The 13,731-nt window shown below is 44.8% G+C and overlaps 1 long non-coding RNA gene across 2 annotated transcripts; it reads right to left on the bottom strand.

Annotated features, from left to right (window-relative positions):
• Positions 1-1,601: 1,601 nt before the first annotated feature.
• LOC118985918 (uncharacterized) lies at positions 1,602-5,515 on the bottom strand. Of its 2 annotated transcripts, none has more exons than XR_005066229.1 (3): positions 5,321-5,515; positions 5,083-5,222; positions 1,602-3,030 (listed from the first exon to the last, which is right to left on the bottom strand). It is a non-coding gene; the product is annotated as an uncharacterized LOC118985918 (long non-coding RNA). The 2 variants fall into 2 exon arrangements; XR_005066230.1 differs by lacking the exons at positions 5,083-5,222; positions 5,321-5,515 and adding exons at positions 3,603-3,765; positions 3,849-4,257.
• Positions 5,516-13,731: the final 8,216 nt, after the last annotated feature.

Here is a 13,731-nt window from a genome sequence, read left to right as displayed (position 1 = left end):
AGATAGCAGGGTCACTCAGGCCCTGTGGCAGCCAGAAACATCCCATAAATTAGAGGAACATCTTAAGGGCTCTGATATCCAGGCCTCAACCCTCCACCTTGGAAAGCCCTAGAACTCGCGTCCTGCTCTCTCTCACCAGTCGCCAGCTAGCAGCCTCAGCGTCAGCCTGGATCATGTTAGAGAGGCACGTCCTCAGGCACCATCCCACACCTGCCCAGTCCAGATGTGCGGTGGCGGGACCCAGCAGTCCGTCTCAACGAGTCTACCAGGTGGTTCTGGTGCAGGCTCGTGAAAAACAACTCGATTTGTTCAGTCCCTTTAAATCAGACTGAATCGGGACCAGCTGGAGGTAAGGGGAATGGGGTTGGGTCACAAAGTGGGACTTGGACGTCAGATTGCCAGTTCTTATCATCAGCTCTGCAATTCCCGAGTCACGTGGCCTGCACGTCAGTTCCCTCGGCCCTAAGATGGAGAGTAACACACCCCCCGCAGGAGGTCATGAGTGTGCTTCCCCACCCCAATCTTTCTTTTTCTTAAAAGATTATTTTAAAGAGGGGGAGAGAAAGAGAAACCTCAACATGTGGTTGCCTCTCCTGCACCCTCTACAGGGGACATGGCCAGCAACCCAGGCGTGTGCCCTGACTGGGAGTCAATCCCATGACTCTGGTTTGCAGGCCAACACTCAACCTGCCGAGCTACACCAGCCAGGGCCACCGCAGTCCTTCTAAGGAAATTTACAGAACAAGACCTACTGTCCTTAGAGTGAAAATCTGTGAGACAGAGAATGGCCACACGGGAACGGGATGATGATATTAATACATTTTTAATTAACATTCTTAAGTGACTTTAGCTTTACAAGAATTCGATTCAGCCTTTGAGTCCCGAGGATGAGGGTGCTTGTTTTTTGTTTTTTTGTTTTCAGCAGAAATATGTTTCACCGTGCAGACTTCCATCCACATAGTGTCAAAGATTAAATGAAAACTTTCTTAAAAAGTGAAACTTCATGCAGTTATGCTTTTGTTTTCTTTTTAAGAGACAGGAGGAACTGATCATGTGAGAATTGATTTGCTTTTCTGTGTATGTACTTCAAAACTAATCAAAATGATTTGAGCATTTTCCTTCTTAAGGCAGAATGTTTTTGACTATTGCATGCTATTGCTTTTTGTTATATATAAAGTATATGTTCATAGCAGGAGTTTTAGAAAATACAGAGAAATATAAGGAGGAAGGAAAATGCCCATATCCTCCTGCTCAGAGATCATTGCTGCCGGNATTTTATTTATTTATCTTTAGAGGGGAAGGAGAGAGGGAGAGAAACATCAATGTATGGTTGCCTTTTGTGCATCCCCTGCTGGTAGTCAGCCTGCAAGGAACCGGTTTGCAACCCAGGCATGTGCCCTGACTGGGAATCGAACCGCGATCGTCTGGTTCGCAGGCCCGCACTCAATCCACTGAGCTACGCCAGCCAGGGCTGCATTTTCCTTCTTAAGGCAGAATGTTTTTGACTATTGCATGCTCTTGCTTTTTGTTATATATAAAGTATATGTTCATAGCAGGAGTTTTAGAAAATACAGAGAAATATAAGGAGGAAGGAAAATGCCCATATCCTCCTGCTCAGAGCTCATTGCTGCCGGTGTGTCAGTCTGTTTCTTTGTGCTTTTGTTTCTGCTCACAGGTACAGTGATTGTGTGCACATACATAAACCTTTTAAGTAGGATCATGCTGTACGTTTACCGTGTAGGATGGCCTCCACCCCACCACCACACAATTTAGCTCTGTTGTCAAAACTGGAGATGCTATGCACACACCGACAGGATAGGAGAGGGTTTGGTGCATGTGAGGAGGCTTTCCGGGGAGGGCAGGGCAGGCTTCCAAGGAGGCCCGTAAATGTGTCCAAACAGCAGGGAGAGGAGACTGGCTGGGGTTTTACTGTGGTGGAAGGCGGGGCTGGGTGAGCCTTGCTGCTCACTGCTGGGCCTCATGTGGTTCTGGACTTGCCGGTGGTGCCTTGAGGACACGCCTGGGTGCTCTCAGCAGCTTGTCCAGAGGTGGAGCCAAAAGGACCAGGGGAGCGGTGGGCTGGGGGGTTGTCAACAGCCAAACATCAGAACTGGAGTTAGACTCTTCATTACTTGCACAGTTTTGCATCTTTATCTTAAATTTTGCATTGAAAGTTCTGTGCTTAAGGGTGACAATAAAGCAGATTGTCAAATTTCTTTTCACAATGGCATCTTGTGGCAATGCCAGTTTTCCCTGTAGCTGATTATTTATTAATAAGGATGTGTGGGTTAAAAACAAATTTTTTTTCTTATGAAATGACAAAAAGTTCATGGAAGAATGAAACATAGCATATATTCTGAAAGCGAAGCATCAATACATTTACCCTGATAATAACTACAGCTTGCTCAGGGAAGAGAATGCAGATAGTTTTCTTGTTTGTGAGTATATTTGCATTTTCTATGGTCACACATGACTCTCACTATTCTGCAAAATATTACTGCAGAATGTGTGAGTCACATACCTAGTCTACTTGTAAATGTTGGTCCTAAACAACAGAGGTACTTGTAATCCCACAGTTAGAGCCCACTCCTTAAGACAACAGAAGACAGCTTGAGTCAGATTCAAACAGGAATCTTAACTAGCTGCAGGGCTATTTTTTCCATCTGTAATGAAGAATGTTCCAACATCTTTAATGACCGAAGATAATCCTCTGTCGTCATCTTGTGCATCTAGATTACAAAAATACATACAGAGCTTTGAAGGAAGGTTCTGGTCCACCGATGTCAAGTCAAGGTCAGATTACGGAAAACTGGCATTGTTACAATAAGAAATGAAGCCTGCTTATGTTTTCTCTTGGTATTTTGAATAAAGGATCTCACTGCATAGTTTCCAACTTGAAGATTTAATTAAGGGCATGAGGAGTGATTGATTCTGGATGCTGATCACTGAAGACAACTGGCTGTGCATTGGAGAAACAACTTCTGTTGAAACGTATGAGTGGCAACAATCTGGTTTCAGGATGAAGGCCTACTGGAAAACATTTTGAATGGACCGGGAAGATCAGAACAAATTGGAATGTTATATTCTGAGATTAAAAACAAAAACATAAAAAATCCCCTTTTTAAAAGCTATTTGGTAGAAACATCAGGCAATCCTATTTTTTCCCCTTTAACGCAAAAGAACTTGTCATCCCTGAGAAATTAAGTGGGTATGTCTTTTGAACTGAAGTGTAAAGATTGACAATACAATGTCAAAATAATAGCTAGATGGGTGAGAAACAAGATGGGAGGGAGGGTGGAGGCAGGGTGACTAAACAGAAGGAATGCTCCTCACCATTTTTTAAATTTAGAGACCTTGGTGCTCCTCATACTCCCCCTAGGAGGGATGGCTCACCTGCCCTCGCAGCACTGTACCTGGAGCCAGCCCTTTCTTCTGGAAAGTCCTGGTGCTAACCTCACTAAGATTTTTAGCTGCTCAATGGCTTTGGCTTCAAATCGCCTCTCCTATTTTCCACTCTCAATAAGAACTCCGTCATCCTTACCAGGTATAGAAAGCAACCTGAATAATCTTGTTCACACTAAGCTGGGGGAAGGGAGACTAACCTTGCCCCTTCTCCCCTGCCCAGGCCACGACAAAGGCAATGGTGACCAACAGCAGCACAGCAAGGATCCCCAGGAATCCTAGGGGTCCTGTAGTCCCAAGTGGTTCTCCCAGTAAAGAATCTTGGGGGCTGTGACTTTGCTAGCATCATTGTGCTCCATAAATCTGTTGTGGGAAGGCAAAGGAGGGATTAAAGACCTTTGTCTAAGCCTCTTATCTCTCAGACCCAAAGTCATCTTGTGACTTACCCAAGGCAGCTGGCAGGAGCCCATGGCCCCAGTCTGGAATCCTTCATTGTCACCTCACCTCTGCAGGCTATGGGCAACTGCCTAGGCTACTTGAACAACCAGGCAAACCACTAGATGCAGCCCAAAACACAACAGAAATTATTGTTTATGAGCATTCCCAAGGTTTGTCTTTGGCTGTACCCAGGAAACATTCCCAAGGGCTCTCAGTCCGCCCCTGCTTCCCCCCATGCCGCCTCTGGCCACTGCAGTGCCAGGCTCAGTGTGGCTGTGTAACTCCTGACCCAGCGCAGGCGCGTGCACGGTGACTCTGGTCTGAAGCAGGTCCCGTGAATCCTCTGAACAAATTAGAATGTAAAAGATCATAACCCTAGACCAAAACAACATCTTTGAGTACCTTCATATCGCCAGTATGGCAAGTTCATGTTCTAATACCAAGCAATTTCTGAATTTATGAGGGGAGAAATAGTTCTCTGCCTTAGGGAACATTGGCTAATTATTTGTGGAGAACTCAAACCAGCCTTGGTGTACGTTCAGGCTAGACACCAGCTTGTATTACTCTCGAATGTTCAAGGGTAAGTACTGACCATGAAAATAATGTTAATAATAATCACAATATATTAAACACCTACTTTGGGTCATGCACCATGCTAGACACTATGCCTCCATTCTCCCCAGTTTTCCTAGCACCACAGGTCAGGCTTTATCACCCCACTTCACGTTGGTTAAAGCTGAGGTTCAGCGAGGTGCGTGAACTGGCCCAAGGCCATGTGTATGGTGTTGGAGGGAGTTTCCTGCCTCGGTCTGCCTGTCTTCAGTCTCCTTGCACCCCCTAGTTATTTTGACATTGCCCTGGAGATCTTTCTTTTCTTAATGCTTACCCAAGGATATGTTTTTATTGATTTTAGGAAGAGAGGAAGGGGGAGAAAGAAAGAGAAACATCGACCGATTGCCTCCTGTATGTGCCCTGTTTGAGCCCACAGCCTAGCACATGTCTTTTTGGTGTGAGGGAGGGCACTCCAACCAGCTCAGCCACCCAGCCAGGGCTGCACTGGAGATCTTTAAAAATCTGTTCAAAAAGTTTATATCTCAGAAATGACAAGTTCTGCTAAAGGGGAGCTATTTCTCCTCAACAGCTTTTTTTAAAAGAGCTTTTACATCAAGACGGATCTTGGTGAAACTGCATGTGGGGATTGCTGAGGGCTGCATGGCCCCAGGGAACTCCAAGAGCACCTACCTCACAGGGATGTCTTGGCTGGGTTCCAGGGAGACACATGGCGCCTTAACACGACGTCTATCGCGCAGCACTGAAGAATGCTATCACCAGGATGCTGGTGACCATGACCACGCAGTGACGGCTCCCAAGGAGTTAACAGTCTGTTGGAGGAAGCATTCAAGGAAGCAGTTAGTCCTGAGACAGCAAGGTAAGAATAATGCACAGAGTGTGACCAGGACTGGGGAGAGCAGATCCCAACCTAGAGCGAGGCAGGCGGGCCGGTGGGACCACAGCCTTCAGTCAACACGCAGGTGCCCAGTGTGCGTGCGGATGCATGACTGCAGAATGACCACTGGCCCGCCCCTCTGTCTGTTCCAAGAGGAACAGAATGAGGTTCAGACAACGGCTGCTTTGGTCATTTCCTTTTCCTTGTGCCCTAGGGGGCAAGGGTCTCCAGGAGCTTTTTTAAAAAAAACCACATTGGATGCTGCCGAAGTGTTCTGAATTTGCGTTCCAGTTGTCAGAGATCTCACTGTAATTCAGAGGGACAGGCAGGATGGAAAGAGCAACAATTATGGTTGCTTAGGAAACTAAGTGCTGCATTTCCTGTGCTTGCATTCCCAAGGCTGAAGTTCCCTGCTTCTTGACAGCGGTGTGCACCTGTCAAAAGGTTTGGAAAGAGATATAAAACGGGTACTTCTGGGTTCCAGGAGACTCTGGCTCAAGAATCTGAAAAGAGGCCCTTCATCTGTTGATTTTTTTTTTGAAAGGCCTTCCCTGGGCTTGCTCACCTGAAGCTGTGGTGGCCTGGCTCCTGGTCATCCAGGGATGTGGCGAGTATCTTCCCAGCCTGCCCACAGACTCAGGGTCAGCCTTGGTGGTTTAGAAGACAATTGGATATGAGTGGCTGTTCTGTCTCTTACTAGTTGCATCACCCTAGGATATTTAATTAACCCTTCAAACCCAATTTCCTCACCTGTAAAACACCAATGATAACAGTTGCCTCTCAAGCTCATTGAAGAAATTAAGTGTGGTAAGCCTTGTGAAGCACCTGGCACAGGGCAGGCACTCCATAAAGAGCAATTCTGCTCGTTTGTTAGTAACAGTCTAGAGAAGTTGCCAGGTGGACCTGGAGTCAGAAGCAGGCCTGGAAATGGAGTGGGAGGCAGGCAGATGGAGAGGAGGAAGAGGGCAATCCGACAGAATAGCGCGACAAGAGCACGTGCCTGGAAAAGCTGGCCGCACATTTCGGGGGGGCGGGGGGGCGGCGCAACTGGAGCCTGAGGTCTGTGGGGTTGGAAAGGCCAGCTGGAGGCTGGCTTTTGAGCATCTGAACTGTTAAGGAGTTCTGGCTTTTCTGTGGATGTCAGGAGGGAATACTAAAGGTTCAGAAGGAAGCAGAAAGTTTCCCTCGGGTCCCTCTCTTCCTCAGACTGAACTTGACAACATCCGGATTTCCTCCGAACTTGGAGACGCTCATTTTTTACAGTATTTATAGTTCCCCTTCCCTTTGACAATAGTGGCTGGACTTCCTGTGCCTGGGACAGCTTCGGGCCAGTCTGGGCCAGCCTCATCTCCCTCTCCAGCGGAGCAGCCGAAAGGCAGCTGGCTGTGCACAGAAAGTCTCTCCTGACCATTCAGAAGCAAATGATTTTTAAAGATTAGCTGGCACAAAGGGAAACAAGGCCCTTAAACTTCCCTTGTCAAATAAAAGCTCCCTCTGAATCAGAAGAGCGATCTGCCATGACTCATGCTTTCATAAAGCTCGGTGCAGCAGGCCATCTGCCAGCGATCGGGGGTGCGGTTCCAGGCAACCGGAGGCCTCTGGCTTGCGGGGAGGGGCTGTGCAGACCTCCTGGAGGCTGACACAGGGGCCTGCCTAGCTGCTGCCTAGAAGGTTTTCTTCCACAGGAGGCAGCCGAGTGAGAGGAAGCCATTCTTTTGTCACTGCTCCTTGGGAACACAAAAGCATTAGAGCTAAGAGTGCCTATAGTCTGGCTGATCTCAATTAGTAGTCCACAGATACCCTTCAGGAAGTCTGTAGTAGACTCCTGGAAAATCGGGTGGGTATTTGCATTTCATGGGGAGAGGACCCATGTTTTAATCAGATAATTTTGGTTCTGAGACCCCCCTACATGTCTTGTATTTTGCCCAGAAAACATAATTGGGTGATTTGCCTAAAGTCAGTCCACCAATGGGTAGTAAAGAAGACAGTGGAAGTCAAGTCTCCGGGGCCCTTTCTGCTGCCTTGGCCCAATGAGAGCCTAAAATAAGGTGACATTCTGTAGTATCCTGAACATGGCCCCCTAGACAGAAACTAAATGTGCTAAGGAGGATTACTTTGAAGTTCTTTTTTTCCACCAGCCCCTCTCCTCCCTCCAGTTGACTCCTCCCCCTTAGCTCCAGTCCCCACCTGTCAGACTGGCTTTCCACTAAGAGGACAGAAACACAACACGCTCTAGGGAACAGGCATTGGCCATGGGGGGTGGCCGAGGCCGACTCCCTGATTAGCACGTGCCTGGGGATGGAGGCAGGTGGGATTGTGGCTGAGTTTCTGGCCCTGTTGGCTCTATACACAGGGGCAATAGCAGATTGAGAGAGAGCAGGAAACAGGAGCAATCTGGGGCTTGGGAGTCATTGCTGCTATTTTTCACTTATGTGGATGATCAGTTGTCACTTGATCTAACTTCCATGGAACAGTGTCACAGGTGTAGCGATAAAGAGCACCTGCCCTGGAGGCTGATAGCTTGGGTTTGAATCCTGGCTCCATCACTTATTACTGATCCAACTTTTTGGCAAGCTTCTTAACCTTCTAGATCTCGGTGACCTTGGTTTTGCCGTGTGTAAAACAGTGTACTAGTACCCACATTTGGCAAGGACAGATAGATGCCAACTCTTCACACACTGGGCTGTTCTCCCTTGCTTTCAGGTCTGCTGGGTGATTGAATTCCCTAGCAAATAGAACTCGAGGGGAAGTGATGTGCACTAATTCCAGGCTTGGCCGTAAAAACTTCCCAGGTGATCCTCCACATTCTTTCTTACCCCATCCGCTGGTGAAGGGTCTCTAAGAGGACCCTGCAGTCTTGGGGGTTGATGAAACCACCCAAAAGGAAGAAGCCTGGGGCCCTGAGTCACCATGCGGAAAGCTGCCTGCCAAACACGTACACTGAACTATTGCTAGGGCAGGTTTCCAGCAATTAGCCTACTTCATAAGGTTGTAAGAATTAAATGAATTGACATATATGCAAAGCTCCTTCATCAGGGCCTAGAAAAAATATGTATATTCTACACACACACACACACACACATATATATATATGTGTATATATATATACACACACACACATGTGTATGAGTTATGTACATGATTGCTATTGTCATGACAGATGGACAGATGGGAAGACAAGTAGATATTGAGAGAGAGAGTCTGTGAGAATTATCCTTAATGATGTCAAAGGTCATTGGCTCCAGAAGGCTTTCCCCAGTTCTACTGAGCAATAATTGACATGCAGCGTGGTGCAAGTTGAAGCACATGACACCATAGTTTTGCTCACATGTACTGTGACATGATCACCACAATGGGGTGGTTTAACATCTATCATCACACAGAAATAGAAAAAAAGGGGAAAAATGCATGCCTATTTTCTTGTGATGAGAACTCATGGGATCTACTCTCTTAACTTCCAAATATATTGTACAATGGTGTTAATCGCAATCATCATGCCGTATATTGCATCCCTAGTACTTAGTACTTATTTACCTAATAAATGAGTAAATAAATAAATTGGTAGTTTTTGACCACTGCTATCCATTTCTCCCTCCCCGACAACTCCACCACTGGTAACCACAAATCTGGTTTCTTTTTCTATGATTTTTGTGTTTTGTTTTAGACTCTACATATAAGCGAAATCATACAGGATTTGTCTTTCTCTGGGTTATTTCACTTAGACCAGGGTCTTGTCCCTTAGATTACCACCAAGATAGTATTAAAATACACTCTTACTGTACAGGTGCTGAGTTTGCATTTGGGGGGCATAAGATGGCACTGCAGAAAAATGCATCGAAGCATTTTGAGTACATTCCTGTTTTTTGAAAAACAAAAGACTACCCCTTTCTTCAAAGAGATAAGTCTGGACAAGACATTTTTTCAACCAAATATAGTGTTTATGAAAAAATAAGATTTTCACTTTTCTACTCAGATAATTATTAAAATCATTTGTCNCCTCGTTGAACGGTTCGTAGCTGTCGGACTTCCGTATAATTCGGTTTTCTGGCCTCTGGATGTGTGGGTAGTTCACCAAAACTTTTGTTGTAGCCAAACTTGGTTGTGGGAGAAGGCACAGTGTTTCCACCTATGCCTCCATCTTGGTGGAAGTCTGGTATTTCTCTTTTTGTGCCAATTTCAAAGGCTTAAACTCCAAAGCCAGCATTAGTTATTTTCCTATTAAAATGTTCTCCTACTGGCCAATCTGCCCCCAGTTTCTTCCCCATGCCTCCCTGCCCACACTCAAATCCACCCAGCGCACTCTCTCCAGAACAATTGCCCCGAATTCTCCTTTGTCATCTCTCTCTCTCTCTCTCTGTGTGTGTCTGTCTGTCTGTCTCTGTCTCTGTCTCTGTCTCTGTCTCTCTCTTTCTCTCCCCGGTCCTAGGAGCATTGGTCTTGCTGCTTCCTGCAGAAAACCTCACATGTTTCTGGGGAAGAGCCATCATTGTAGAGAAGGATGAACTGGTGTCATTCATTCTTTAATCACTGATTCATTACATTGAAATAGCATTTTTGAGTACCTACTGTGAACCAGGGAATACAACAGTGAGCAAAACAGGCAAAAAAATTCTGCCCCCATGGAGTTTCATGTACAGTGTAGGTAGGTAGATAGAGACTAAATGAATAAATAAATGGTGCATTAAATGGTGATAAGCATAAGGGAAGAAAAAGGCAGGGGTGAATAAATCATAGGTACCAGGTGTGGGAGCAGAAGAATGCTGTTTTAAATACGGTACTCAGGGAAGAATTCATGGAAAAGTGATATTTAAGCCAAGAACTAAGAAGGTGAGGGAGCAAGGTATGTGCAAATCTGAGGAAGAGCATTGCAGAAGAAGGATTTGGGCCAGGGCAGGCCTGTTGGGTTGGAGAGGCATCAAGGAATCCAGCATGGCTGAAGTGGAGTGAGTCAGGAGGAAGAAGCAGCTAGATCAAGGGCCGACCTGAGGACCATCAGATGGAGTTGGGCTTTTACCCTGAGTGAACTGGGAAGCCATTGGAAGGTTCCAAAGAGAGGAATAGCATGATCCAACTTGTGTACTGAAATGATCGCTCTAGTTGCGAGATAGAGAATCGCCTAGAGTGGGCAGAGATGGAAGCCAGGAGACTAGTAAGGAACCTAAGATAGTATATGAGCAAGAGATGGTGGACGATGGCAACTTAGACCAGGGTGAGACCGGTGAAAATTCTGGACCCAGAACTACGATGTTTTCTGATTGATCATATGTCGGGTAGGAGAGTAAAAGAGAAATCAATGATGACTCCATAGTACAAAGCTTAAAAGTATAAAAGGTAGAATTGTCATTGAATGAGATGGGAGAAGAGCAGGATGGTTGTGGGAAGATTAAGAGTTTCTTTTTTAAGTGTGTTAAGTCTGAGATGCATATTGGATATCCAAGTGGGGATGGCAAGTATGCAGCTGGAATTCAGGGGAAAGGTCCAGGCCAGACACATGAATTTGGCAGTTGTCAGCATGTAGACAGTATATAAAGCCGTGAGACTGGATGAGATCACCCCATCAGAACACATGCAGAGGGCAGGTCATAAAGGGCTGAGACCTGGGAGTTCCCCACCCCACACTAAATGGTCTGGGAAATGAAAAGAACCAGCAAAGGAGGCTGGGAAGGAGTGGCCGACAAGAGCTACTGTGGGAGACAAGAGCGGAGCAGAATGTATGTCTTGGAAGCCAAGCGAAGAGTGCTTTCAGGAAGAGAGGCTCATGAACTGCATTTGATGCTGGAGGAGCCAAATAAGCTGAGGGCAGATAATTGCCCATTGGATTTAGCCACATGGAAGCTACTAGGGACTTGGCAAGTGCAAAGTGGGAGCCAAAGGGATGAGTTCAGGAGAGACGAGGATGAAGAGAAGTAGAGACGGTAAATTTAGACACAACTCTTTGAATTCGTGGCTGTACAGAAAGTTGATTAAAGGGGCCATAGCTGGAAGAGAATATGGAGTCAGGGGAGGGTTTTCCTTAAATCAAGAGCGATCACTTCATAAGTGTATGTCACCAGAAAACTGAGGGTGCATTGGAGAAAGCAACCTGCCGTAAGCATAAAATTTCTTTGAAACCTTAAAGATTGACATCAGTTTTTCCTTTTGTTTTAAAGAATTCTGTTTTAATTTACAAGTAATCTATCCTCCCTAAATCTTTGAGTGAAATTAACTGCCACCCCCGCCCCAAATGCTGTATTTGTCCTGTTGCCCTGCAAAGACCACAAAGGATATGCATGTTCCATTCACAGAAGCTGGGTTCAACAGCCAACCAGAAGACTTGGAGAACCAAATGATGTGGGAGTTGCATGCTGAAGGGCCCAAGGGAGGGAGCATTTCCAAGGAGGAGGGAGTTAGGAACAGTGAGGGTTGCAGCTAAGAAAGCCAGAGATTCGTGGCCTACAGTGTGTGTAGAGCAACTCTGCCCCTGGTAGCTTGACCGCACTCTGCCAAGAGACAAGCAGGAGCCTGCTTCTGGTGAAAAAGAGCCTGACATGGTCTGTGTCCACCAGGATTCCTCTAATGCTGTGTGGCAGAAGCCCCATTCAAACACAAGGGACAAATGTGGGGATTTACTCACGTAAGGAAATGTTCGAAGGAGGCAACTCAGCTCCAGACGTGACCATCCAGGGTCCAACTGATATCATTAAGGATCCAGCTCTTTCTCTCTGTTCTTCCTCTGTGTTGATGTCATTGTCTGGCAGGCTCTTACTAGTGCCAATAGAGATGGATTCTAGCCCCTCCAGACTTTCCTGCTTTGCAGCACCTAAAATATCAGTAGGAAAGAGAGTGTGTTTAACTAATAGTTCTAGCAAGCCTTGGAAAGAGATTTAATTGGCCCATCTCAGGTCATGTGCCCATTCCTGGACCAATCACTGTGATCAGAAAGATGCAGAATTCCCATGAGCTATGCCTGAGTCACATGCCTTCACCTTGAGCTTGCATCTGGGATCCTGTAGACTGAAGATGAGAAAGAGATTGTCCCCAGAGGGAAATTAATGTTTTGTTGCAAAGAAAAAGAGAGGTGCATATTAAAGGAATCACAATAAATATCAATGTCCATTTTACACAACTAATTTCAGTTTACTTTTGAGAAAAAATTCTTATTTTAGTCAATTATTGTTGCTTAGCTATTCATATTTTGGGGGTTTATTTTGTTAATTCTTTGGAACTTGAAATTAAGTTTGTAAAATTAAAAACAAATCAAACTAGGAAGGTGAAAATTAATGAAGACAAGACTCTAACATTATTGAACTATAAATCAACAAAGCAATGAGAGGGTAAGTAAATCATTTGGAAAGACTAATTGAATGAGCTTTATTAAGGATAAAAGAGAACAAAACATGTAAGTTTATAAATAAAAGTAGAGACCACATATACGGAAGATTAAAAAGCATACATAAAGGGATGCACAACTGAAAACAAAGGAGGTGTATAATTTTTAAACAAAATACAAAACGTCAAAATTAACCATAAGGTAACTAGAAAAATCAAATGAACATTAGTTATCATAGAGGAGATGGAAAAGTGACTTTAAAACCACCATTGAAACAGATACTAGCACTGGATGGTGCCGCAGTTGAGTTTAGAAATGGTGAAGTAGTATAAACCAACACTGTTGGGGCCGATCCACACGTTGTACACTTTAAGCTCACAGAATGTTTTGTGTTAATTATATCTCAATAAAAAATAATTTAAAAAAATATTTGAATGTTAATTCTAAACCAGAAACGTAATTATTCCATAATTCAGCATCTGAAAAGCTCAATCAACTTGGCATGCAAAATATTTTAAAAAATGAGCCAATAGATTCCAGCAATGAATCAAAAGCATAACTTCATGATCAAGTGGAGTTTTCTCTAATAATCTGGTTCATAGAAAAGCAATTCCAGGTGGTGAACACGTATGAAAAGAGGTTCAAACTCGTGCAATCAGGGAGATACAAAGTAGTCAGCACAAGACATCAGTTTACAGGGAGTGATCAGATAGAAAAATGAGAGCGTGGCGGGCTCCATCGCTAAAGGGGGTACGAGGACCTTAGTAAATTTCTGGTTAGAAATACATATTCATGAAAGTTGGGGGAAGCAATATGGCAACATTTGTTATGAATAAAAATATGTACATTTTTTACTCCAAAATCTCACTCCCAGGAAGCTTCCTCAGGGATAAAACCTAAGGACGTATTTACACAGAAGTGGACCAAATTGTAAGCAGTGGTAAGCCAACAAAACTGGAAACAGAGGGAATATCATCTATATGAGAATAGTTAAATAAATTATAGTGCCGCTACGCCATAACATCATATGTGACCCTTGAAAAGAATAAGTTGAGGCTTAATTGGGTGAATTAAGGGGGATTCATTTCATTAGATATTGGAGGAAAAAATCAATACAGAGAAATATAAAAGAATA

This window comes from Sturnira hondurensis, unplaced genomic scaffold (genome assembly GCF_014824575.4).
Source record: "Sturnira hondurensis isolate 20B ecotype Veracruz unplaced genomic scaffold, ASM1482457v3 Scaffold0000780, whole genome shotgun sequence".
In the NCBI taxonomy this organism is placed as follows: domain Eukaryota; kingdom Metazoa; phylum Chordata; class Mammalia; order Chiroptera; family Phyllostomidae; genus Sturnira; species Sturnira hondurensis.
Note: the sequence above shows the minus strand (reverse complement) of the source record. Positions and strands in the feature narration are given on the sequence as shown.